Source organism: Nicotiana tomentosiformis, chromosome 2 (assembly GCF_000390325.3).
Source record: "Nicotiana tomentosiformis chromosome 2, ASM39032v3, whole genome shotgun sequence".
In the NCBI taxonomy this organism is placed as follows: Eukaryota; Viridiplantae; Streptophyta; class Magnoliopsida; order Solanales; family Solanaceae; genus Nicotiana; species Nicotiana tomentosiformis.
The window spans coordinates 5477525-5505408 of record NC_090813.1 but is presented as its reverse complement, the minus strand read 5'-3'; the positions used below and the strand labels follow the sequence as shown (position 1 = coordinate 5505408).

General features: G+C 39.6%; 1 long non-coding RNA gene across 1 annotated transcript; it reads right to left on the bottom strand.

The window, feature by feature from the left end:
• Window positions 1-287: 287 nt before the first annotated feature.
• LOC104091194 (uncharacterized) lies at window positions 288-27814 on the bottom strand. The gene is made up of 3 exons (XR_685097.4): window positions 27660-27814; window positions 25769-26228; window positions 288-482 (listed from the first exon to the last, which is right to left on the bottom strand). It is a non-coding gene; the product is annotated as an uncharacterized lncRNA (long non-coding RNA).
• Between the last annotated feature and the right edge of the window lie 70 nt (window positions 27815-27884).

Sequence of the window (27884 nt, the reverse complement as noted above, 5' to 3'; positions counted from 1 at the left end):
TAGCGACTTATATCGCCACAAATATTAAACCACGAGAAAGAAAATTCTTATTTGCAGCGACTGAAGTCACCACCAAAACATTCAACCAACTGTGGCAACTTTCAAATCGCAAAAATTACTGATTTTCTATGACAAAATTATCTCGCCGCTAAAACGTATTTCTCAGCAACTATAATGAGCAAATTATATATATTTCCAGTAGCAACCTCATTTTCAAAAAATTTAATATAGTTAATTGCCTACCAATATTAAAGGCTTCCAGTAATATTTAACAAACACCAAAAGAATTTCTCAAGCCAAATATTATAAATATTTTTTATTCCTAAAAAGTCAATTATATATATATTACACAAAACTTCATTGTGCATTGTCATTGTGCGCATATACATGTGACCCCAAAATAAATAAAATATTAAGTGCGCCGTAGCTGTTCCTTGGTCGACGCCATCTTTGAACGACACCATTGTTTAAGTACCTTGTACCTACTAAACGAAAGCAATGTAAGGAACATAATAAAATTTGTTATATCCATAAATATGCATAACAATTAAAGTACAAACTTTCATGTGCTTATAATTTTCCATTCACCGAACCTACTTCAACAAATATTTGTAACCTACCAGATGACATTCATCACAAAAAATAGTGATTCAACCACAAAAAATGCTTTATGTACCAATACAATAATACTCATTCCACAAACCAATACAATATGTACCAATTATGCGCACAAGAACAACATATTCTTTTTTTGGGTAATGAAAAGACTTTCATTATCAAGTATAAATGGTATATCTCAAGAAAAAGAAACAGGCAAACTTCTGAAGATGAGCACAAGTCCATCTTTCAATGTATTACAAAACTATCCTATTTAATTTCAACAGAATCACATTTATGTAGTACAAGCTACAACTTAAGGATAAACGTTTGTATTATGCAACTTTATCGACGGTCGTGGCTTCAGAAAGAAACATGCAATTTACTTTCAACAGAAAATTTCAACAGAATCACATTTTGTGGTGCAGTACCTTTTTGAAACCTTTGACACAAAGGTCATAAACAAAATAAATGACGCAAAAATACAGCAGTATGCTTCAACCCCATCCCTCACCCCTTACGTTTGTCATTGCAGCAGTGCAGCTTATCTAAAGTTGATCAAAAAATGGGAAAAAACTGGTAGCATGACACCAACAGAAGAATTTTTTCTTTCTTTATTTTTCGTACACCACTGTTAATTAATACTGTTAATCAAACCAAGAATACAATTCCCATGGATAGCCACACAATGCCACCAGCCCAGAACTATGATTAATAGTGTTATTGCACAATCCAGAGCATAAAATATATCTAGAACAAATCCTCACGGTTAAAATTTTAGCATCCTAATGTGGAAAATAGTCAAACAATGACAAAGAAATGAAAGCATGTTTACCCTCAATTGCGGATAACAATTGAATTTATAAGTGGTTTTAAGGATACACAGATTAATTTGATATAGAGCAATAAATTAAGTAGAATTAAAGAAATAAAAGTAAATTAAATTCAAAACACACGAGTAAGATAGTTTCAGCCTTAGTGAAATAGTCACCCTCGAGCCGGGCTCACCACGGCCGGCACCAACGAAAAGGAGCAAGAGCTAATAACAGAGAAAATAATAATATTTTGCTTTTGAGTGCGTGTTACAATGTGATTCATGAATTATCAAACCCCCTTTATATAATAGGGGAGTCCTACTTTAGGTACAACTCTATAAAAGGTAAAAAAATCTTCCGATTTACTGATTGCCGGTTCCCTATCGATAAGTGCCGAGAACCCCACCGTGATATTCGGCCGGTCACAGATATTTCGGTCTTTTGTTATCTATGCTTGATTGTCCGACAATGTTCTTCGAAGTCGTTCAAGGCTAGGACCGATTCCGAAACCATGACCTCGACATTGTCGAAGGCAGGCTCATGCCCCCGGATTCTGGCTCGGTGGGACTTTTGGCTCGATTTCGGTCCCTTGCTACTATGTCTCAAGCCTGGCTTATCTTGTCGGAAGCCAAAATGCACCATGAGCTCGATTTGGACCGTATATATATAGTCCCCTCATTTTTCGGAGAGTAAACAACGAGAAAGGACGACACGAGCTTCCGATTCTTACTTCAACACATCATGATAGAAATGACAAAATATCCAAAACGTCTCGTCTGTCAAGTCATAATGGCATTAAATGTATGTCATCCACCTGTCGGCCGTCATTGGACTTGAAACGTCGCTGAGATACTATAAATATCCCCTATTTTATTCATTTTTACTTTACATCAAACCTTCTACCCTCGTACCCTTAGGATTTCAATACTCTTTAGCATTTTTACCCCGGTTACTCGAGATCTTTTGCAAGAATTTTTACCCGTCTTCTTCTCAAGCCAACAAGTCCAATCCTTCAACTTCCTTTCTTTCTTCATCTTTCCCAGATTTTCCTCCATTTTTACTTTCTAAAGAATGGTAAAGACTTCAAAAATCGTTCCCCAGAAAGAAGCTCCTTCTACTTCGCAGCCGGCTACTGAGGTCGAGGGGACCGCTCCGAGCGTGGCTGTGTATGAACTAGAACCCGAACCCCCTTTGAAAATGTTCATCCTCGGGGGATACTCGGTCAACGATAATTTCAAGGTTGAAAAGCCTTCCTTCGTACAAGGTCGGTGTGAGGAGGTCTCGAGATACATCTGCTCGATTACCAAAGAGGTCCTCACTGCGGTCTGAAAATACTACAACTGGGCCGATAAAGACATAGTGGTCTCCGACCCTGAAAAGGCAATTACCACCTATGTCGAGGGATATCTAAGTGTTTACATTTATCCCTTTACACTGGGCCTGGTAGACCCCGTCATTTTAGATTTCTGCAAGAGGTACAACATGTGCCTGGGCCAGATTCATCTATCACTCTGGAGGATCGTGATCCTCCTCCGTTTTTTGTGAACAAAATCGATGGGTGATTGTTCACCGTTGACCATCTACTCCGCTTATACAGTCCCCGAATCTTCCGGGTGGTGGTGGTGGTGATAAAGCTCATGCGTTGGGCCAGTAAAGCCCCATTCTCAAGTATTGATGAGGACCAGGATCGAGACTGGCAAGGCCGTTTTGTCCAAGTGAGGACTTCGGACTTGATCCCGGCTAAATGCAAGCCATTTCTTGAGAAGTTGAATACGTCACGTAAGTAGAACTTTCCTTCTAATGTTGATTTTATGTTTACTTCTCTTTTTCTTATCGGTATTCATGGTGGTGCAGCCGTCGCTCGGGTCCCAAATAATGTCCCTCGACTCAAGGAGTGGGTCGAGGGTATCGTTTCACAAATGCCCTACTCTGAGCGCTCGTGGAGCAAACTCTCGAAGGGCCGTTGGGAGGCCTGTTCCCATGGTGAGACTTCTTTCCCGAGTAGGTTGTGTTAGGCTTCTTCCTTTAACATTAAGCCCTTATTCCCTTTACTTCTTTTTGAAGGCTCGCCTAAGGACATCGAGCTTTGGCCTCCAGTCGGTGGCGAGGATTTGCCTGTAGAGTCTCCTACTCCGGGACAAGCCGGAGAGAGGAAAAGGAGGAGGGCTCCGAGTTCCCCGAGCTCGGAGAGAAAGAAAACAAAGAGAAGGCTGGTGCGCAAGCCAAAGGAAAATACTAGCTTCCAAGCACCAGTTCCGGACTTGCTCTATCGGCTGAGGGATGAGTCCGAGGGAGAAGAGCCTTTCATTTTTGTGGCCCGCGAGCTGTCACCCCTCGAAGAGCAGGGGGCCATTGAACTAGAGATCCGCGAAGTCGATCTGCCTCAAGCCATGGAGGTCGATAAGGAGGCCGGGGCTAAGGCTTCCCGGGATGCGGGCAGTGCCCCGAAGAAGGCACTTGGCATGATAGACATCATCGAGTCACCCTAGTTTACCGAGTCCATGTATAACGAGGCCCAAATGGTGAAAGAATGCCCCAACTAGGGGGCCCACAGAGCGGACGACCCCATCCGCTGCTTTTTTGATGGCGTGGATTTCATCGTCATGGAGGACGTCACCGGGTTAGGTGACTTATAGGTACCGAGGAAAAGTCCATCCTCCGGGGTAAGTGGGTCTAACTCGATCCCGAGACTGGTCAATCGGTTCCCTGCCCCGAGCATGGATCCTGGTCAGAAGCGGTCAATTATCATCATCGTTTCGGAGAATGCCCGGGTTATTTCCGCCCTTGTAGGGATAGCTAGTTAAGTTACCTCCGGTGCCTGGTTACGGAGGAAAACTAGGCCAAAATAAATGAGGTAGATTCACCATGCCTGTTCAACGAAGCATAACAGGCGTTGAACCGGGTAACTCTCGATAATCCCTGATGATTCCAATTTTTCTTCTAATATTCGAACTATTTTTTTGATAACTCTAATATCTTTCCTCATGTTTGCAGTCCTCGATGCTCCACCATGAGACCTTCCTCCGGTACCGAGACGAGTTGATCCAACTTGAGGCAGAAGCGAAGAAGCTTAAAGCGTCAAAGTCGGTGGCTGAAATAACCAAGGCTGATGCCGATGAGATGGTGGCCCAGTACAAATCTGATGCCGAGGCAGCCCAGGACCGCCTGAAAGACATAGTCGAATATGTGAAATGGCAGTCTCGAAGGGAGTCCCTCGAGGAGGTTCATGCTCGGGGTTTTGACTTATCGGCCGAGATCGAAAGTGCTAAAGGGCTCGAGGCCGAGGCCAAGAAGTTGGCGTATCCCGAGGACGAAGGAGACTCTAAAGGTTCGGGCGGATCCAGTGATGAAGCGGGGTCTGGTGATGAGGCGGGCTCCGGCGAAGACGAGGCTGTTTAGGTGCCTTGTAGATTTTTCTTTGTTTTTGCACCTTTGTACTTTTGTTGAGGTCGTTTGGCCTTTGTAAAGATCTTTTTTATATATAAGGCTCTTTTTCCCTTCGACAATTTTTAAGCTTGTTTCCTTTTTCTCTTTCCTTTATGATCGTAAAGATATCGAATGCCTTAGCATGTAATAATTATGTATTGTTCGGAGGTTCGAACATGCCTTGTTCTCGATATTATTTTGCTTAAAAATTGTAGGGGGCTTGGTATGACCAGAAGCTTTCCCCAAAGTACTTAGAATATTTCACATTACAATTTGCCGAGGGTAGCCTTTTGAACCGATTTAGAAATTTTGAAGGCCTTATGTTTTGGTTACGGGTCTCGAAGGTCTTCGAACCGTTCTAGGATGGCGGTAGCCTTTCTAGTTTGGGTGTTGCCCAGTGGGCTTGTTACCCCGACTTGTCCGGGCTTACCCCAAAAAACCGTCCTCGAATAAGGATGTTCGTAGCCTTTAGAGTTTGGGCACTGCCTAATAAGCTTTGTGCTCCCGGGATTTGTTATCCTGGGTCGTCCAAACCTGCCTTGGGCAGCAGTACCCAAGCGAGGTGGCCCTTGGTCTTGATGTATTTAGGGAACCATATGTAAGAAAGAAAAAGAATTTTTAAGGGACAAAATATTTATCCGCAAGGTAGAAACTTTCTTTCATTTTTGTGCGTAATATACAAGGTTACACATGTGTACCAGCTTTGTGCCAAGGCTCGGGCGGTCTATGTTGGGTTCATTTGATTGTTTGGCCCTTATAGTAAATCCTATCAATCGAACCTAGACTATTCGAGCACTAAGTTTCTTTCCTTGCTAAAATCATTATCTGAAGGTGTTGCCCCCAGTGTTCGAGGCCGATTATAGAGAAGCCTCGGATACTGTTGATGTGATCCTTGACACCGGTGCATAAGCGGTCTTCGATTCTGAATTAGCACGATCCATTGTTGCCTCGTTAAAAACCTTGCTGGAAAACCCATTTGGGACTAAACCGGTTCAAGGAAAAAAGAGTGCAACGCGCGCTTTCAGGCCTAAAAATTGTATCATTCTTTGACGGTCACCTGCAAGTGTTAGTCCAAAATGTAAATCAAAAGAAAATGAATGGGGTCGTACCTCAGCAATAGTATCATTTTAAGTGAGTTATGTTCCAGTTGTTTGGTAGTTGCTCACCGTTCATTGCTCCGAGTTTGTACGATCCTTTTCCGGTGATATAACTTGATATGGACCTTCCCAGTTTGTCCCCAACTTCCCTTCGTTCGGGTTCCGGGTGCTTAGTGTGACCTTCCTTAACACTAAGTCCCCGACATTAAAGTGTCGAAGGTTGGCTCTTCGATTGTAATACATTTCGATCTGTTAGTTTTGGGCGTCCATCTGGACGAGGGCGGCTTCGCGCCTTTCATCTAACAACTCCAAGCTCGTATTCATGGCCTCATCGTTTGACTCTTAGGTCGCATATCAAAACCTGAGACTCGGTTCTTCCACTTCGACCAGTATTAGAGCTTCGGCGCTGTAAACCAATGAGAATGGGGTGACCGCGGTACTGGACTTCGAGGTCATACGGTATGCCCATAGGACTTCGGGAAGGATTTCTTTCCATTTTCCTTTGGCGTCGGTCAATCTCTTTCTGAAATTTTGGAGTATGGTTTTGTTCGTGGACTGCGATTGCCCATTCCCACTAGGGTGATAGGGTGTTGATAGGATCCTTTTGATCTTATGGTCTTCGAAAAACTTGCTTACTTTGCTGCTAATGAACTGCTTCCCATTGTCGCACACGATCTCGACCGGCATCCCGAACCGGCATATTATGTGGTCACAGATGAAATCAATGACTTCTTTCTCCCTGACTTTATCAAATGCCTGAGCTTACACCCACTTAGAAAAATTAGTCAGTCATAAACAATATAAATCGAGCCTTATAGGGTGCCCACGGAAGGGGGCCTACGATGTCCATCCCCCATTTTATGAACAACAGGTTGACAAGATCGAATGTAGTAACTCCCCGGGCTGATGAATCATTGGAGCATTCCTTTGACACCCTCGCATTTTCGTACGAACTCCTTCACGTCCTTTTCCATGTCGATCCAGTAGTAGCTGGCTCTGATTATTTTTCGAACTAATGATTCGGCGCCCGAATGATTTCCGCAAGTGCCTTCGTGGAATTCCCTCAGAACATACTCGGTATCTCCCAGTCCTAGACATATTGCAAGTGGGCCATCGAATGTTCTTCTGAACAGGGTACCGTCACCAGACAAGTTGAACCGGGCTGCCTTCGTATGCAAAGACCTCGATTCTTTAGGGTCCGGGGGCAGTTTTACGGTCTTTAGATACTATATGTATTTGTTTCTCCATTCCCAAGTTAGGCTTGTTGAGTTTATCTCGGCATGACCTTCTTCCACTACCGATCTCATGAGTTGCACGACCGCCCCCGAGTTGAACTCATCGTCATCGACCGATGATCCCAAATTAGCAAGGGCATCGGCCTCACTGTTTTGATCTTGAGGTACATGTTGTAGAGTCCACTCCTTAAACCGATGTAACGTTACCTGCAGGTTATCCAGGTAACGTTGCATTTATTCCTCTCTGACCTCGAATGTCCCATTAACTTGGTTCACTACAAGGAGGGAGTCACACTTAGCTTCGATCATCTCTACCCCCAAGATTTTGGCCAGTTCAAGACCTACAATCATGGCCTCATATTCGGCCTCGTTGTTAGTCAATTTTATAGTCCTAATAGATTATCTAACTACATTGCATGTTGGTGGCTTCAATACGATGCCAAGTCCGGACCCTTTTGCATTCGAGGCACCGCCCGTAAAGAGGGTCCAGATTCCCGAAGAGGTCCCCGAGTTTAACAACAACTCTCTTTCCACCTAGTATATTAGGGTTGGCGTAAAGTCGGTCACAAAGTACGCTAAAATTTGTGATTTAATGGCGGTCCGGGGACGATATTCGATATCATACCCGCTGATCTCAATGGCCCATTTGGCCAATCGTCCCGAGAGTTCAAGTTTATGCATTACATTCCTCAATGGGTAAGTAGTTATAACACATATGGGGTGACATTGAAAGTACGGTTTCAATTTCCTAGAGGTGCTTAGCAAAGCAGTTTTTCTAGGTGAGGGTATCTAGTTTCGGCCTCGCCTAGAGTCCTGCTAACATAATAGATGGGAAATTGTATACCTTCCTCTTCCTGGACCAGGACTCCACTTACCGCTATCTCTGATACTGCTATGTATAGGTATAGTTGTTCGTCTGTATTCGGAGTATGAAGTAGAGGTGGGCTCGAGAGATACCGCTTGAGTTCTTCCAAGGCACTCCGGGGTCCATGAGAAATTATTCTTTTTCTTCAACAATGAGAAGAACCGGTGGCACTTGTCGGAGGACCTCAAGATGAATCGCCCTAGGACAGCTATGCGTCCGGTTAATCTTTGAACGGCCTTGACGTTATCCACAACAGTTGTTGATACCCAATTTTGCCCTCATATTTTTTCAAAATATATACATGCCTTCAAAATAGCATTTTATGCATAATTATTTAGTTTACAAATCTATACAAGCATTTCCTATAATTTTTCATATTTTTAGAGCTCTTAAATTAATTTTCTTGCATTTAAACTATATAAATATCTAGTAATTATTCTTTCAAATTATTTTTTGATGACTCAATTACCTAAATCCTCATTTTGTATCTATAATATTTGCTTCAGGTATTTTATTCAATTTTTTATATAATTACATTAGTATTTTTAGGCTATTTGCACAATCTCGCAATAATAGCCTATATTTTACAATTGTTTTGCGTTTGTCATTTTATTCAGGGTCAAAATAATATCTTACATTTTCATAATGTTATACTATTATTTTAAGGTTTTAATTTGCATAAACAACATTTTTATAATTTATTTAACTATTTTATTAAAATAATTTTCCCTTAATTTCTTATTTTAAAGAGCTGGCCCAATTTTGAGTTATTTTCGGACCAGACAAACCCAAATCTCTGGCCCAACCCCCCAAAGCCCAATCCAAGCAACCCCTGAAATTTAACCTGGTTGCGACCCGCTTAATAACCCGCCCCGCTGCCCCGTTCAATCTTGGCCGTTGATCTTAAATGATCAACGACCCGTAATTAACCTACCCTTTCCTTATATCCCCAATACCCCAAACCCTAGAGACAAAAATCCCCACCTCACCGCCTTTGTATCCTTACGCGCTCTCATCTCTCAAACCTAAACCCTAGCCGTCCTCACTCAAATCTCAGTCCCAATCCGACATTACATGAAAACCATCCATGATTCCTTTCCTTTCTTGCATACGCGGAGTTACTTACCATCTTTTGAACACTACAAGTACTGGTTACTTGATTATTTATGGAAGCTAAGTCGTTGTGTCTGTTTGATTCCGATTCTGTATCATCTTCATGTTTCTGACTTGATACATTAACTATCAGACTCCTTGGCTTCGATTCAGCGAGATTTTGGCCATTTTTTGTTCCTCGTCTAAACTAGGGTTTACCCGTTTTCTCTCCTAAATTGATTTGAATCGATTTTGCATGCTTTCTTTCCTTATTTTGAGTTTTTATTTACTTTGTTTCCTTGTTTATTTGGCTAATTTTACTACTATTTAAACCCATCCCCATCCCACTTTGAAGCAGACTGGAATCGATATACTTTCACTAAAAATTGAAGCTTTGTTCTGTGATTCCTTCATTCTCTTGTTCTGTACTTCATTTTGGCTGGCTGAAAGCCAAGACCACTGAGATTCTGTTATTTAAACTTTCTCTTGGTGCGAGCATTTTCCGGAGTTCTTTTGAAGCTCTTGGGAACTTTGACGCATTGAGATTCTGGATTCTTGTGGAATTTTTGTTCTTTGTTATTGTCCGTTTAACTGGTAAGTCGCTTGATCTTTTGCAATTTCATTTTTCATGTGTCTCGGATTTGCATGTGCTTTCGCTTATGAAATCTATGGCTTAATGTGTTTCTAGGCTACTTTTATGCACAACTTTGTTAGCTTTACACTCGTTTTAAATCTCTCTAGCATTTAACTCCTCCTAATGCTGCTAGTTCTGAGATTGTCTATGTCTAACTTGGATAATCTGAACCCTCCTAAGCTCGTTTAGCTAGTGTATTGGTGTCTGAACGTTCATGAATATGCTTACCTGCTTTGTCCTGAATCTATGTAATGAATGCCTCACATCTGTAATAATCTGTGTTAAGACCTTCACTGTTAACTATGACTTGTTTCTCTGCTATTGTGTCACTCAGCATGCTCACTTGATCTCATACCCCTTTAATGATAGTTTTAGAGATCCTGCCTATAGGAAATAATTGCTCGCTATAATTGGTTAATGCTAGACCATTCAAACACTGCTTCATGCATGTCATACGAATAATTCTGGGACTCTTTCCCTAGCAGATTCTGTTGTACCCAATTGTGTAAATCACTTAGGCATCGCACATATAGAATTGGTAACTTAAAACTCTCAACAATTAGCTTATGATACCCGCATGATTTTGCCTATAAGCCATATCCTGCATTTGAAATCACTTGCATACTTTGATCGCCTAGAAAGCATGTCTATAAGATTCTGCAGATTCCTGATCGGCATATGTGCTTGCATGCATTTGTTGCTTAAATGTGGAAGCAAACTTGAGCCTTGACTGCCTATATGTGAAGTCCAATGTGTTTTATATGTCGCCTAGTTTTTGACATTTCTGAGCAGCCTAAGTGAGGTCTAGAACCATCCAAAGTAAAGGTCCAATACCTCCTGGACCATAGGTACGGGACGAGTAGTGCATGTATAGGGTACGACCTATAATTGAATTAGAACACTTTTAGGTAACAACTTTAACATAGTAATCGGGTAGCAGGAGATAATAGTCTGTGCCCGCTGAATAATATGAGTAACACCCCATCTTGAGGGAGTTATGAAGTATTATTTATGTTGCACGGGGTGATCCTTTAGGCTTAAAAACTTAGGACCCCCTCCTCTTTGTATGTCGTTATTAGATCTAAATAGTCGTATCTCTATATTCGCACTAAGATCTGTGTCAATCATGTTGTAATAAAGTTCTGTGACTTCTGAACTCCTTTATTTATTTGATCACCTAGCTTAATCATAATTCACATAATCTTAAGTTCAGTCAGGACCCATAATTGTGGACCTCGAGGAGTGCCTAATACTTTCTCTTTGAGGTAACTTGAGCCCTTACCCGATCTTTGGTAGCGTTGACTAGTCAAACAGAGTCATTTGTATAATAGGTTCCCTAACGCACCTTAAATTGTTAGGTGGCGACTCTCATCTTTTAATACCTCCTTTAAAAGAGTTGTCACATGTCGAAACCCGATTTCGCGAGAAAAATGGAGGCGCGACAATAGTGATATCTTCGATGGACTTAATCTTATTGGGATTAATCTCGATTCCCCAGTTGGATACCATGAACCCAAGGAATTTCTCGGACCCGACTCCGAATGCGCATTTCTCCGGGTTCAGCTTCATATTGTACTTCTTTAATATGCTGAAGGTTTCCTACAAATGTTTCAAATGGTCCTCTGCTCGCAGGGACTTAACCAACATATCGTCAATGTCAACCTCCATAGATTTTCCTATTTGTTCTTCGAACATCCTATTTACTATGCGTTGGTAAGTGGCACCAACATTTTTTTAGTCAAAATGGAATTACGTTATAGCAATAGGTACCGTACTTAGTGATGAAGGATGTTTTTTCCCGATCGTCCGAGTCCATCCGAATTTGTTTGTACCCAGAATAAGCATCGAGAAAACTGAGGATCTCGTGGCCGGTCATCACATCGATCATACGATCGATGTTGGGTAAAGGGAAAGAGTCTTTAGGGAATGCCTTATTCAAATCTTTATAGTCCACACACATTCTTAATTTATTCCCTTTTTTAACTACCACTACGTTTGCTAACCAATTCAGGTACTTAACTTCTCGGATGGACCCTATTTTAAAGAGATTAGATACCTCGTCCTTGATGAACGCAAGTTTGACCTCAGACTGGGGTCCCTCTTTTGCTTGACTAGGTGGAACTTTAGGTTCAGGCTCCTCTTGTGAGTGGTTATTTCCGGCGGGATCCCTGTCATATCAAGGTGGGACCAAGCAAAACAATCTATGTTAGCCATGAAAAATTGAATGAGTTTTTTCCTGAGCTCGGGACTCAATCCCGTGCCTAGGTATACCTTTCGATCGGGCGAGTGCTCGATCAGTACGACTTGCTCCAGTTCCTTGACTATCGATTTGCTAGCATCGGAATCGTCGGTGGCTATAAAAGACTTGGGAACCCCATAATCGTCGTCTTCATCGTTCCCCTGCTTCTTTGGTTGGGTCGGGGGCGGTGTTGGTAATTGGTGTTTGGCTTCTTGCTTGGCGGCCGAACCCAAACCTTTTGTCATTATAAGTACGGATATCGGGACCACCTCATTGACCGCGAACATCTCCTTCGTAGTCGGTTGTTCTCCGTAAACTATTTTTATCCCTCCTGGCTTTGGGAATTTCATCACTAGGTGCATAGTCGAGGGTACCGCCCTCATGTTGTGGATCCATGGCCTTCCGAACAGAGCGTTATACCTTATGTCTCCTTTAGTGGTTCACAAGCCATGTTGAATCCATTTAAAACTCGGACAGCAGGCATGATCTGATCTTGTAGTCCGAACTTTCCATAACCCTCGATTTGATGATGTTGGCTGAGCTACCTGGAACAATTAACACACGCTTAACTTAAGATTTATTTATGAGTACAGATATTACTAGTGCATCATTGTGGGGTTGCACAATCCCTTCAGCGTCCTCGTCATTGATAGACAAGGTTCCCTACATCACGTAATCCTGAGTCCGTTTTTCCCTTGTGATGGATACTTTGGTGCGCTTCAGCATCGACCCCTAGGGAACGTCGACCCCACCGATGATCATGTTAATGATATGCTGAGGTTCATCCTGCTTGATCTGTTTATTAGAATATGTATTCCTAAAATGGTTCTTGGCTCGATCGCTCAGGAACTCTCGAAGATGTCCGTTATTGAATAACCGGGCTACTTCCTCTCTCAATTGTCGGCAGTCCTCCGTTCTGTGGCCGTGAATGCCATGATATTTATACATTAGGTTAGGATCCCTTTGGGTTGGATTGGACTGTAGAGGTCAAGGTCATTTGGTGTCTTTGATGTGTTCGATGGCGGTTACAATAGCAGCAGCATCGACATTGAAGTTGTACGCTAATAACCTCAGTGCTTCCTTAGGCCTGATGGGCCTTTCAAAACTATTTTTGCTTATGAGTCCTTGGTTATTTTTACTCTGATCGCTTCTCCTTTCATTTCTCGTAAGGTTTCGTCCAGAATCATTATTCCTATGATCACCGATATACGGCTGATATCATTCCCTACCGGGCCTTGGCTCACGATCAATATCTCTTTTGGGTCTGTCACCGGCTCGGATAGGATAAATAGACCCAGAAGGGGCTTCGAGCTGATCATCTTTGACTCTAATCTTTGACTGATATCGGTTATGCACATCGGCCCAAGTTACGGCCGGATATTCTACCAGATTTTGCTTCAACAGTTGCGAAGACAACGAGCTTCGAGTATCAAGTCCTTGGGTGAAGGCCTGAACGATCCAATCATCTGCGACCGGAGGCAGGTCCATCCGTTCCATCTGAAACCGAGACAAAAATTCTCTAAGCATCTCATTATCCCTCTGTTTCACTTTGAAAAGGTCCAACTTTCTGGTCTCGACCTTGATAGCCCCGGCATGCACTTTTATGAAGGAATATGCAAGCACAGCAAACGAGTCAATAGAGTTAGGAGGCAGGTTGTGATACCATATCATAGCTCCTTTTAAAAAGGTCTCTCCGAATATTTTCAGCAAGACAGATTCGATCTCGTCATCCTCTAAGTCATTCCCCTTGATGGCACACGTGTATGAGGTCACAAGTTCATTTGGGTCAGTTGTCCCGTTGTACTTAGAAATTTCAGGCATGCGGAACTTTTTAGGGATCGGCTTCGAGGCTGCGCTCGGAGGGAAGGGATACTGAAAAAACTTCTTAGAGTCTAGGCCTTTTAATATTGGTGGCGCTCCAGGAATTTGGTCGACCCTGGAGTTGTAAGTCACCAACTTCTTGTCGTTAACTTCAATTTTCTTTTCTCCCGTTTCCACCCGCCTTTTCAATTCCTCGACCAGCTTCATTATTTTGGGGTTGGTTCCGGTTTCAAATTACTTAGCCTATCTACCGCTTGTTCATTTCCGTGAGTGTTTTCCAGGGATGATTCGGTCTCAACTCTACTGGGAGTGCGACTTCGATTCTGTAGTTGGGCTATCGCTGCCTGTTGAGCCTACAACATTTCGAAGATCACCCGTAAGCTGATCCCATCTCCTTCACCGCCACGGTGGGAAAATTTGTGTTGATGGACACATGTGAGCTGGCATCGATCGGATCCGCGACCGAAATTCCATTAAGATTGGCGAGGGGCACCTCATTATCGCAGTAAGTAGCTCACTTTATTCCTAGTATTGTAGTTGCCCATGAAGTGGCCTGGTATTGCGGCTTGAGAGTTATTATGGTAGAGACATGTCTAGCTCATAGCAAAGTGTTCATTCTCTCTAACCAATACATGATTTCACCCCAATGTTAAGATGTCCTAGCTACATGGTTTCGCTCGTGTGTGGTTGAAAGTTAAGTAGCCTTACCGCGATCTTTCCCTCCCAACCTCAGGTGGATGTTTAAAATTCTAGCACATAACATGAACATATTGATTTGAAAGACAAGTTTATTGTATCTCTAGTCCTCTCATATAGGATCAACTATTGTGAAGGGTTAAGTTGTCAGAATGATAATAATCTCCCAAGTGTTCAACTTCTTTTTTTCATCCTCATGGGCTTGTGTCATAGATTCCTTGTGCTAGTTACTGTTAAGATCATAATGCAACTTCATGTATTTTGAAACCCATATCACATTCAGGGTGCTAGAATATTCTTATTTCGAGTAAAACTGATTTTCCCTACATTCTAAGAGGTGACTGGTGTCACGTACTTGCCAATTTCTCTTTGAGGCCTACTGTTGCCGAACAAGGTACATATGGAATGAAACAATTGTTGTTGTCCTTTTCATGACTCATAGTCTTCCAAGAATAACTGATGCTAATGTCTTTATACTCCCGATCATGCCTCCCATATGTCACGTGTCTAACCACGTCAGTGCTATTTGTGGTAGCCTTCATGTATCTTTGGATATAACCTCCTGAAATGCCATACTCAGCACATTGATGGATTTTGAATAATTCCAGCCCAATCTCGGACCTCGTTGTTCCTATTTTTAGTAACCTATGGGGGCTGAAGGTTCAAACATGTCAAAGAAGAAGCATCATCCCCTGATCAAATATATTGGATAGGAAGTTTTATGGTAATATTCAAGCTAGAACATCTTAGAGTAATTGTTGGAGGTCGCCAAAGGTTTAGTTTGGGTGTTAGACATGGGGATTTAGAATTGAAGAAAGTGAACGGGTTATTCTTAAAAAAAATTCTATGAATATATTGGGTGAATTGCTAAGGAAGGTAAAGTATGTGTAGTCACATTAGGCCTTATGGAATATTGAAGGAAATAGGCCAAACTATGAGTATGATGTTTTCCCATCGTTGTCCTCCATGCACCCGATGCATCATGTATCTAGGTTCCAGAAGGTTGTTGGAAATCCTTTGCCTATCGTTCCGGTGGAAACTATTAAAGGTGGAGTTAATGGGTAATTGGCTTATAAGAGGTACGTAATTATTATCCCTGTTAGATAAGTCCGGAAATTGAGATCTGCCTCTGTCAAAGTAAAGAAAGTCTTCTCACTTGCCTATATAACAAATGTTTGTGGTTCAAAAGTGTACTTGTTATGTGTTATGATTTAAATATGTGCAACTCATGTCTATATACCACTTCTGTTAATGTAATTCCCTTTATGTTGAGATCAGTGTTGTTGATATATTTTACGCTGCTTTGTTGAGTGATGGATATTTTATTAGGGTGGTTTTGGTGATTCTCTAGCAGGTGGATAGGCCCAATTACAGAGGAGACTCTACCAAAATATTTGAAAAATTTGGGAGTTAGTCAAATTTGGGGGATTGCGATGTGTGAAAGGAGGTAATGAATTATGTTGGGTGTTTTGTGCGGACTCTACTCCTAATTCGAGGACGAATGATCCTAACCGGGGGAGAATATAAGGCCCCATAAAATTTTACCAAGAACTCGAGGTTTGTGGTGCCGAGGTAGGCTAATGTGTAAGGCCCTTTGAATTTCTATTGCTAATTCGAGCGATTTCGAGCTTAGAAATACAATTTAATTTAGACCCGAACCACATGAGAATTACTGAAGTGAATAAAGTTATTTGGATACTTGGGGATAATTATTTTATTAATCTTTGAGTGTTGTAATAATGGAAACCCTTGGATTTTAATTTCAAAGTAATAAGACTAAAGAAAATACAGTGAGCTACCTCCCCATAGCACAGCTATAGCAAAGGAGTGAAGCTGAAAAGTTTAGCAAACCAGTGAGTTAAAGCCTTACAGCACAGGGATAGTACCAGTGGAAAAATATTGTATCCTATTTTAGCAAACGGGTGAGCTAAAGACTTATAGCATAGGGATAGCACCAGTGAAAAAGTATTGTGCCTGGGTCTATTAATACATGAGCGGGAAGAGAGAAGAATAAAAGGATTTCAAGACTAGAGATTTTCTCTCCATCACTCATCCGGTCAATGCTTCACCCTTAAACCTACACGCATGAATTGTTAGTGAATATATGAGCAAAAAATAAGTACTAGCACTTATAAGATGGTGATTGGAAGCCATAATTACTTAAACAAGATTATTGGGTGTTGTAGAAATTTTGTAATGAGTTAATTAGTGAAATTTGGTGGATGTGAGTTCATTGATGATTATAATGGTGCTAAAGAAGGCAGTTAGTAATCAAAGGATATTGTATTATATCTTGTTGGTGGGAAGGAGGGATTGTTGGATGAAGAAACACCATTACTAGAGGTAGTTGAATGCTATGCACTCTAAGTGTTTGATAAAATGTCAAAACGATCAAAAACCTAGAAACTTTTACTAATATTGGTCCAATTGAATTATGTTGATGTAGATTGAAGTTGTAAGAGCAGTGGGTAGTTTTAGTAGCACTAAATAGCTCCATCAAGGTATGTTGACTAAACTGCTCTTTTAGAAATGAATTCCATGATGTTCCCGTAAGTTTCAAGTATGGTTGGCTCAAGTTCCTAAGTTCCGAATTATTCCTTATAAACTTGACTATTCCAAACGAGCCTTATGTCGAAATATATATGTTCAAAGTACTGTTCCAAAATTACTTCAAAAGTAGATTTTCTTAAAATCTTATGTCCTCAAATCATGCCCCAATGTGGCTGTTTTAACTAATGCTATGCTTTGTGAGTATTTTCAATGTGTTTTGCGTTCTTACATATTCATGAGTGAAAATTGTGTATTGCCATTTTTGGGGAAAAGTATTTCAAGAATAAATGGTGTGTTACTTGGTTATGATTTTAACTTGCTCTTCGATTGCCAATCATTTTACTCCATTTCTTGGAAAGAAATCTATTGTGTTTAAAGCCTTCATTTCTAACGAACTTAAAGTTGTGATTTTTGGAATATTATATATGTTGATATTTATGATGATGATCCATACAAGGAAAGATATGAAAGTGTGGAATATGAAATACGGCCACCGTACCATGAATAAAGAATCTTGTGAATGGCCAAAAGAACGAAGGAAATATTATTGTTGTGATTGATTGAAAATACTAGTGAAGATTTAGACAATGTGAAAGATAATGAGGTAAATACATTTGTATCTATGTTACCTTTGTGTGCAAAACAAAAATAATATTTTTGGGAGTATCATTAGCAAACCGAGGAAGGGTGGGTTGTACTAATCCACACCTAAAACTACACGTGCCGGTGTAGGAGTGGATTGTGATTATTTCCCTTATTTGGGATGAGATTATTTCCCTTAATTGGGATGATATTAAAAATAGTTGTGAATTGGAAAGTCAACCCACACGACATATGTGGGAAGGCGGCCTAGCTGATCGGGTGGAGATCGAATACTATGTTGCGCACATGGTGGTACTACTCTTGGTAATACATTTTTCTCGCATCACATGTCGAACCAAATTGTTCGTGGGGAGATGGCCTAGCCGATCGGGCGTGATCGGACTCCGTTCTACAAACATTGTGGTATATCAATGCTAATGATCTCCCAACCAAAAATATATATTATTTTCATATTTTGAAAATTGTTATGTTTTAACTGGGCATTTGGATATTGTTGATTGTGACTTACTGCTTCTATGGTTTTCCCTTTCTTATAATGGAATTCTATTTTGAAAGAGAACAATTCGCTTTACATACTAGTACTATTCCATATGTACTAACGTCCCTTTTGTTGGGGGTGCTGCATATTCAATGGATGCAGGTGGTTCATCAGCGGACAACTTTGGTCCTCGTTAGCAGTTATTCCCTATTTAGCAGGTTTTGGTAAGCCCTACTCTATTTCGGGCCTCATGTTATTTGAAGTTGTACTTTGTATTTTTAGGTATAGCCGGGGTCTTGTTGCTAGCATTTTCATATTACTCTTCTGTTGTACTTAGAGGCTCCGTAGACAGGTTGTGGGTGTGGGGAATTGAACTAGAAATGTTGGTATTTGGCAAACATGTTTTTCATTATATCTATAAACTTGTAATATTTTGGAAATTATGAATGAAGCTGGTAATGGAAATCAAATGGGAGTTGCTAGTGAAATATTTTCAGTGTTTGATTAATAGAGTGCATTTCCTCTTTATTCATGGATGAGTTTGGGTAGAAGGAAATCTAACAGGCTTGCTCGGCCGGATTTACTCGGTTGGGCGCTGGTCGCGCTCCCCGAGTTCGGGGCATGACAAACCTGGTATCAGAGCCTAAGGTTTTAAAGTGTCCTAGGATGTCTCGGAACTGTGTAGTAGAGTCCTTATTATCAGTGTGTTGTCGACCACATTTATAATTTGGAAGCTACATGGGCATTTAGGAATGTCACCCTTCTTTGATACTCCAGATCGTGCGATAGAACTCAAGATAGGAGGTTAATTTCCTTGTAATGTCTCATTTTCCAGATGAGTAACCCACGAGTTCGAGACAACGAGGAGAGATTAAAAGAACCAGTTGCTAGGGGAACTGTCCTTGTTCCTATCAATGTATCGCGCTACCGGATCATGTGGTGAGAGCACCTAATAAATGAACGAGGATTGTTAGTACCAATAAGTAATAATGTTTGATATGTAAGAAGCGCCACTCAGTTCATGTTGGATAACTCTTAAAATACGTTATGGTTGTGAAAAGAGGGGGCACAAGAAGATCAAATGCCCTAGGTTGGGTACACCCATCCCGGTTTGCCCGACATACGGGAAGGAACATTTGGCGTCGTGTTGTGAGTATGCTCAGGAGCGTGTTAGGGGCAGCAGGCTTGGGAAATTCCAAAGGCTCACACAATAAACCGCTACAGATATTGTTACTTCCTCCATGAAGGCTTGGATGAAGGATAAATGGGATGTTTATAATATATGCAAAAAGGGTAAAAGTCAGTTTAGTGGGGCGAGTCAGCTTAGCGGATCTCATCCTCTTTGTGAGAAGTGTAGGAGATGTTATTCAGGGGTATGTCACTATGGTACCAATGTATGTTACGGATGTGGAGTCGAGGAGCATCAGTTAAGGCACTGCCCCATCAATCTAAAGTTACCAAGTAAGTCACTCCTTAGTATATCATTCTGAGCGCCACATGATTTTCCTTGATGTATATCTACATCTATATTGAATAGCCTACATAGACATGGTCTTAACAAGAAATTGAATCACAAAACATTGCATGTACTTACTTTCTAAATGAGAAGCATTATTCGTGAAGCCACTCTATCACAAATTATCTTATTTACAACCTCTTGAGGAATTGAGTTCTATAATGATTTCCTTGGAATGAGTTATAACCCTAGGTTAATACTTCCCACTGCTTCCTTAAATTCTCAACAAGGGACTATACCTGATAAATTTCTTACAGAACCTTTTGATTCAAATGGATAACATCTGCTCACTTATGTTTATGCATGCACCGTCATAAAGTTTATGTATGTGGTATCAAATCCAATGTATAGCGGCCTGGTGTTGAGATCCTTCTTGAGCCACTCTTTTTCTGTCCGGTGTATGTGGCTCTTATGGTTTGAACAATCACTTTACTCCTTTGTGAATATTATCATAAATCCTTTTCACTGTCTAGTAACATGAGAGCATATCTCAGCACCTATCATGTGTGTACTTGTCAATTGAAATGGGTCACTTATCCGCATAAAGTTTTTGGGAAATTTGAGATTTTCACAAATTCGTCACAGGGAGATCTTTTGTTTTCCAATCTTAGTATGAATTTCATGTCCACTTAGATCATTCCGCAGTAAGTAGCTCACTTTGTTCCTAGTATTGTAGTTTCCCATGAAGTGGCCTGGTATTGCGGCTTGAGAGTTATTATGGCAGAGACATGCCTATCTCATAGCAAAGTGTTCATTCTCTCTAACCAATACATGATTTCACCCCAATGTTAAGATGTCCTAGCTACATGGTTTCACTCATGTGTGGTTGAAAGTTAAGTAGCCTTACCACGACCTTTCCCTCCCAACCTCAGGTGGATGTTTAAAATTCTAGCATATTGATTTGAAAGACAAGTTTGTTGTATCTCTAGTCCTCTCATATAGGATCAACTATTGTGAAGGGTTAAGCTGCCAGGATGATAATAATCTCACAAGTGTTCAACTTCTTTTTTTCATCCTCATGGTATTGTGGCATAAATTCTTTGTGCTAGTTACTGTTAAGAGCATAATGCAACTTTATGTATTTTGAAACCCATATCACATTCAGGGTGCTAGAATATTCTCATTTTAAGTTAAACTGATTTTCCCTACATTCCAAGTGGCGGCTGGTGTCACGTGCTTGGCTATTTCTCTTTGAGGCCTACTATTTCCGAACAAGGTACATATGGAATGAAACAATCATTGTTGTCCTTTTCATGACTCATAGTCTTCCAAGAATAACTGACGCTAATGTCTTTATCCTCCTGATCATGCCTCCCATATGTCACATGTATAAAATGACTTATTTCTTTTAAATCTCAAAATCATAAACATGGTCCCTACATTATCAATGCCTATTAGGCAACTCTATGCCTCATTTTTCTAATCAATAAAGTTATCACAATGATTAACCATGTCACTGCTATTTGTAGTAACCTTCATGTCTCTTAGGATATAACCTCCTGAAATGCCTTGTTCAGCACGTTGATGGATTTTGAATAATTCCAGCCCAATCTCGGACCTCGTTGTTCCTATTTATAATAACCTATAGGGGTTGAAGGTTCAAACATGTGGGGTTGAAGGTTCAAACATGTCAAAGAAGAATCATCATCCTGTGATCAAATATATCGGATAGGAAGTTTTATGATAATATTCAAGCAAGCACATCTTAGAGTAATTGATGGAGGTTGTCAAAGGTTTAGTTTGGGTGTTCGGCATAGGGATTAAGAGTTGAAGAAAGTGAACGGGTTATTCTCAAAATTTTCTTTATGAATGTATTGGGTGAATTGTTAAGGAAGGTAAAGCATGTGTAGTCACATTAGGCCATATGGAATATTGAAGGAAATAGGCCAAACTATGAGTATGATATTTTTCCATCGTTGTCCTCCATGCACCCGACGCATCATGTATCTAGGTTCCTGAAGGTTGTTGGAAATCCTTTGCCTATCGTTCCGGTGAAAACTATTGAAGGTGAAGTTAATGGGTAATTGGCTTATAAGAGATACCTAGTTGTCATCCATGTTAGATAAGTTCGGAAATTGAAATCTGCCTCCATCAAAGTAAAGGAAGTCTTCTCACTTGCCTGTATAACCAAATGTTTGTGGTTCAAAAGGGTACTTGCTATGTGTGATGATTTAAATATGTACAACTCATGTCTAGATACCACTTCTGTTAATATAATGCCCTTAATGTTGAGATCAGTGTTGTTGATATATATTGTGATGCTTTGTTGAGTTATGGATATATTGTTAGAGTGGTTTTGGTGATTCTCTGATAGGTGGATAGGCCCAATTACAGAGGAGACTCTGCCAAAATTTTTGGAAAATTTGGGAGTTAGTCAAATTTGGGGGATTGTGATGTGTGAAAGGAGGAGATGAATTATGTTGGGTGTTTTGGGCGGGCTCTACTCCTCATTCGAGGACGAATGATCCTAAGCGGGGGAGAATGTAAGGCCCAGTAAAATTTTACCAAGAACTCGAGGTTTGTGGTGCCAAGGTAGGCTAATGTGTAAGGCCCCTTAAATTTTTATTGCTAATTCGAGCGATTTCGAGCTTAGGAATTCAATTTAATTTAGACCTGAATCACATGAGAATTACTGGAGTGAATAAAGTTATTTGGATACTTGAAGATAATTATTTTATTAATCTTTGAGTGTTGTAATAATGGGGAACCCTTGGATGTTAACTTCAAAGCAATAATACTAAAAAAAGCACAGTGATAGCACCAGTGAAAAAATATTGTATCCTATTTTAGCAAACCAATGAGCTAAAACCTTATAGCACAGGGATAGCACCAGTGGAAAAATATTGTACTTGGGCCTATTAATACATGAGCACGGAGAGAGAAGAATAAAAGGATCTTAAGACAAGGGCTTTTCTCTCCATCACCCATCCGGTCAAGGCTTCCAATACACACGTAAGGTGAGTTTTTAAGTGTATTTTTATGATGATTCCACTTCTCAATCACTAGTTACAACAAGGTTTTGTATTGAATTCCATAGGATTTCTTCAAAATCTCAAGAACACCCCAAAAGTTGACTTTCAAGATTTGATCTACTAGAGGTAATCTTTCACTCTTAAGCCTACATGCATGGAGTTTTAGTGAATAAATGAGCAAAAAATAAGTACTAGCACTTATAAGATGGTGATTGGAAGCCATAATTACTTAAACTAGATTATTGGGTATTGTAGAGATCTTGTAATGAGTTAATTAGTGAAATTTGGTGGATGTGAGCTCATTGATTATTAAAATGGTGCTAAAGAAGGCAGTTAGTAATCAAAGGATATTGTATTATATCTTTTTGGTGGGAAGGAGTGATTGTTGGATGAAGAAACACCATTACTAGAGGTAGTTGAATGCTATGCACTCTAAGTGTTTGATAAAATGTCAAAACGACCAAAAACCTAGAAATTTTTACTAATATCGGTCCAATTGAATTATGTTAATGTAGATTGAAGTTGTAAGAGTAGTGGGCGATTTTAGTAGCACTAAAGAGCTCCATCAAGGTATGTTGGCTAAACTACTCTTTTAGAAATGAATTCCATGATTTTCCCGTAAGTTTCAAGTATGATTGGCTCAAGTTCCTAATTCCTATGTTCCGAGTTATTCCTTATAAAATTGACTATTCCGAATGAGACTTATGTTGAAATATATATGTTCAAAGTTTGTGTTGTGTATTAAAATATTATGGCTTTGAGTCGTATACCAAATTAAAGCTAGTATGCCAAATTGTGTGAGAAAAATAGATATGCTTAAGACTCTTAATTGCTCATATATGTACCTAAAGTCTTGATTGGAAATGCCTTGTTGTTGATAATCTATAAAGATGCTCGAAAGTGAAAGAAGTGAGTTGAAGATATAAAGTGTGGTCACCGTGCAAAGAATGAAAGTTATACTTATGGCTAGTGGTGCCAATGAAATGAGATAATGTGAGAAATATTATGAAATGAGCCTTGATTCAACTATTCCAAAATTACTTCAAAAGTAGATTTTCTTAAAAGTTTATGTCCTCAAGTCATGCCCCATTATGGTTGTTTTAACTAATGATATGCTTTGTCAGTATTTTCAATGTGTTTTGCGTTCTTACATATTCGTGAGTGAAAATTGTGTATTGCCCTTTTTGGGAAAAAGTATATCAAGAATAAATGGTGTGTTACTTGGTTATGATTTTAACTTGCTCTTCGATTGCCAATCATTTTACTCCATTTCTTGGAAATAAATCTATTATGTTTAAAGCCTTCATTTCTAACGAACTCAAAGTTACAATTTTCGAAATATTATATATGTTGATATTTATGATGATGATCCATGGAAGGAAAGATATGAAAGTGTGGAATATGGAATATAGCCACTGTGCCATGAATAAAGAATCTTGTGAATGGCCAAAAGAGCCAAGGAAATATTATTGTTGTGATTGGTTAAAAATACTAGTGAAGATTTATACAATGTGAAAGATGATGAGGTAAATACATTTGTGTCTATGTTACCTTTGTGTGCAAAAATAAAAATAATATTTTTAGGAGTATCATTAGCAAATCGAAGAAGGGTGGGTTGTAGTAACCCACACCTAAAACTACACGTGCTGGTGTGGGAGTGGATTGTGATTATTTTCCTTATTTGGGATGAGATTATTCCCCTTAATTGGGATGCTATTAAAAATAGTTGTGAATTAGAAAGTCAACCCACACGACATATGTGGGAAGGCGGCCTAGCTGATCGGGTGGAGATCGGACGCCATATTGCGAACATGGTGGTACTACTCTTAGTAATATTTTTTAGCATCACATGTCGAACCACATTGTTCGTGGGGAGATGGACTAACCGATCGGGCGTGATCGGATTCCATGCTACAAACACGGTGGTATATCAGTGCTAATGTTCTCCCAACCAAAAATATATATTATTTTTGTATTTTGAAAATTATTACGTTTAACTAGGCATTTGGATATTATTGATTGTGACTTGCCGCTTCTATGGTTTTCCCTTTCTTATATTGGCATTTTATTTTGAAAGAGGACATTTAACTTTACATACTAGTACTATTCCATATGTACTAACTCCCATTTTGTCGGGGGCGCTGCATCTTCAATGGATGCAGGTGGTTTATCTGCGGGCAACTTTGGTCCTCGTTAGCAGTTTCTCCCTATTCAGCAGGTTTTGGTAAGCCTTACTCTATTCCGGGCCTGATGTTATTTGAAGTTGTACTTTGTATTTTTAGGTATAGCCGGGGTCTTGTTGCCGGCATTTTTATATTACTCTTCTGTTATACTTAGAGGCTCTGTAGACAGGTTGTGGGTGGTGTTTGATGTGGGGAATTCAACTAGAAATATTGGTATTTGGCAAACATATTTTTCATTATATCTATAAACTTGTAATATTTTAGAAATTATGAGTGAAGATGCTAATGGAAATGAAATGGGAGTTGTTAATGAAATATTTTTAGTATTTGATTAATAGAGTGCATCTCCTCTTTATTCATGGATGAGTTTGGGTAGAAGAAAATCTAACAGGCTTGCTCGACCGGGTTCACTCGGTTGAGCGTCGGTCGGGCTCCCTGAGTTCGGGGCGTGACAGGATCCATGACCTCGATATTCTCGAGGGCAGGCGTCATGCCCCCGGATTCTTGTTCGGTGGGACTTTTGGCTCGATTTCGGTCCCTTGCCACTATGTCTCGAGTCTGGCTTATCTTGTTGGAGACCAGGATGCACCGTGAGCTCGATTTCGCCCGTATACACCCATAGCAATGGTATGGTAATATCCACCTATATATAGTGTGCATTTTGCATTATGAATTAAGGGCTTGAAACTTGATAATGAGCCATTGCGACAACCAGAATTTATCAGGTGGACCCAAAAGCCCAACAACCTATTATCAAAAGATAAACTTGTGGATGATCCAAATACTAATGATATAGACTCACCCTGGACAAGCTTCAAATCAAGGTATAGACTCATCAAGAAGATAAAATTTAAAGGAGGAGAAGTTGAAAAGAAGGTCGGAATCCAATCTCAGAAGAATTTTCAAGAAGGAAGGAAGAAGAATTGTTAAGAAGGAGCAGAGCAAGTACCTGTTGCATTATGTTCATGAAAGTAGCAAATTATCCTTGTATCTTCTTTTCCACTTCTAGCTGGATCCTCTTCTCTGCTTCTACATTCACGAGTTCACGCTCCTCTGCCAAGTTCATGGATAACTCACGTTCCAACTTCCTTTGCAACTCAAGTTCCGTATTCTTTTGCAACTCAGTAGCCATTTGTTCACATTCTTCTTGCAACTTCCGATCCGATCCATGCCGGCTTGCATCTCTTGATGCACAATTTCCATAGCAGAAGATACACTGGACTCTATGTTTGCCTATTGTGTGTGACTCTTTTTGGGAGGATTCTTTCCATACCCTTTTCTACGAACTTAGCCCTTTCTCTCACCAAGAACAGAGGATAAAATCTCATCTATATTCATGGAATGCTCGATCTCTTCAGATTGTTGCTGAGCGACAAGTTCTTGGAGCTGAACCGGTCATTTTCACATACCTAAATGGCAACAATGTAGCAGAAATAATAAGAAAAGATACTTAACTGGTTTGACAAATAAATTACAAATATAAAATGCTCTCGTTTGAACACAATAAGGGAAAGACACAAGGTAAGCCTCTTATTCTTAGCGGAAACAATAAGAGAAAGACACTTCCGGTTGTCATTTTAATTTTTAAGAGAACTCAAATCTTTAATCTAATATAAGAGCCTCTTGCCAAAGTTCCATTCTCCTCAAAGCTTCATGTAATGCCAATGGAACACAGTGTAAGCCTCTTTATATAACATTAAGAAAGAGCTCTAAATTTAGCAATTATCATTTGACGCTAAATCTTCTATAGGATAGTTAACTGAAAAATTGCAACAATACTAATAGATATGAATGTTTATCTGAGGAAAAAAATTAAAAAATTGAGATAATAGATAAATAGGATCCTTGTCCAAAAAGTTCTACCAAGTCATCTCCTATTTTTCATACTCTAAACTCTTTTTTTTTATTAAATAATTAGCTTCATTAATTTTATCAAGAAGATGCAAATATTACAAGAAGCAACAGAAGCATAGAAGCTTCAAAAAGCAAAAAAGACCACTTGTTAGCTTACTACATATATATTACCTTAGATACAAAGATCTAACAAAGTTCAAAAAGGTTTTAGGGGATTCTACAAGGGGAACATTTGCCCAACTAAATAAAAACAGAAGGCATTTAGCTTTTAGGGTGTGGTTAGGAGTTGATAATCTATCTAAACTCCTTTTCTAGATGATCAAAAAAGCATATTACATTCAAATTATTGTTTAAGTGGACAAATACATGCATTTACCAAAGAAGTATTATGTTTTCTTATAACCTTATACCTTATAAAATTTAAAAGTATGCATCTACTGATTTAGGCACATAGTCATGAAAGAAAAAAAAAATAAGCATGGAATATCAACATGCAATAGGTCTCTCAAGAAGAAGCTTTTAACTTACCCAAAAAAGAGACAGGTGAGAATTCTGTCAAGGCTGAAAATCAATAATAACAACACCAAATAAGCTTCAAATGAGTCTTTCTGTATGTTTTTTTTGTATTCTTGTAGATTATCAAATGGTTCAGAGAAATTCGAGATGAAATCTGAGAGTACAAATGTAAAATCACTGAAATAATAATAATCCCTAACTGTATGTTGAAAATTTTACCTTACAGAATACAGAATCCTTATAAAAAAATCCAAACATAAATTTATAATAAATTAATATGGGTTTTCAGTTAAACATATGCGCAAAACTCAGAAATGTCGCTGAGATTAGGGAAAGCATTAGGTCACCAACGGCTATATGAGATTAGGGAGAAAAATCGGATGCGCGATTCTTCCTCCACAAAACTTGATTATGCACATCAATTTTTATCCTAAAAGAAAAAGGGAAAAATTAGGGATTTGACCACAAACCTGATAAATAAGATTCACATCTTGATTTGAGAGATTTAAAGCTGGGTGAAATTTTATCAGAGAAGGAATTTTAGAGAGGGGGAGGAGAGATTTTAAAGAAAGAGAAGTGTTTGAGCATCTCTGTTTTGTGTCCTTTAATTAGGAAGAATTTATTTATTTTATTTTGTTATTTCAATTAAAATATAAGGGGTCTAGTAGCGACCCAGTCGCTCCAATAGAACTTTA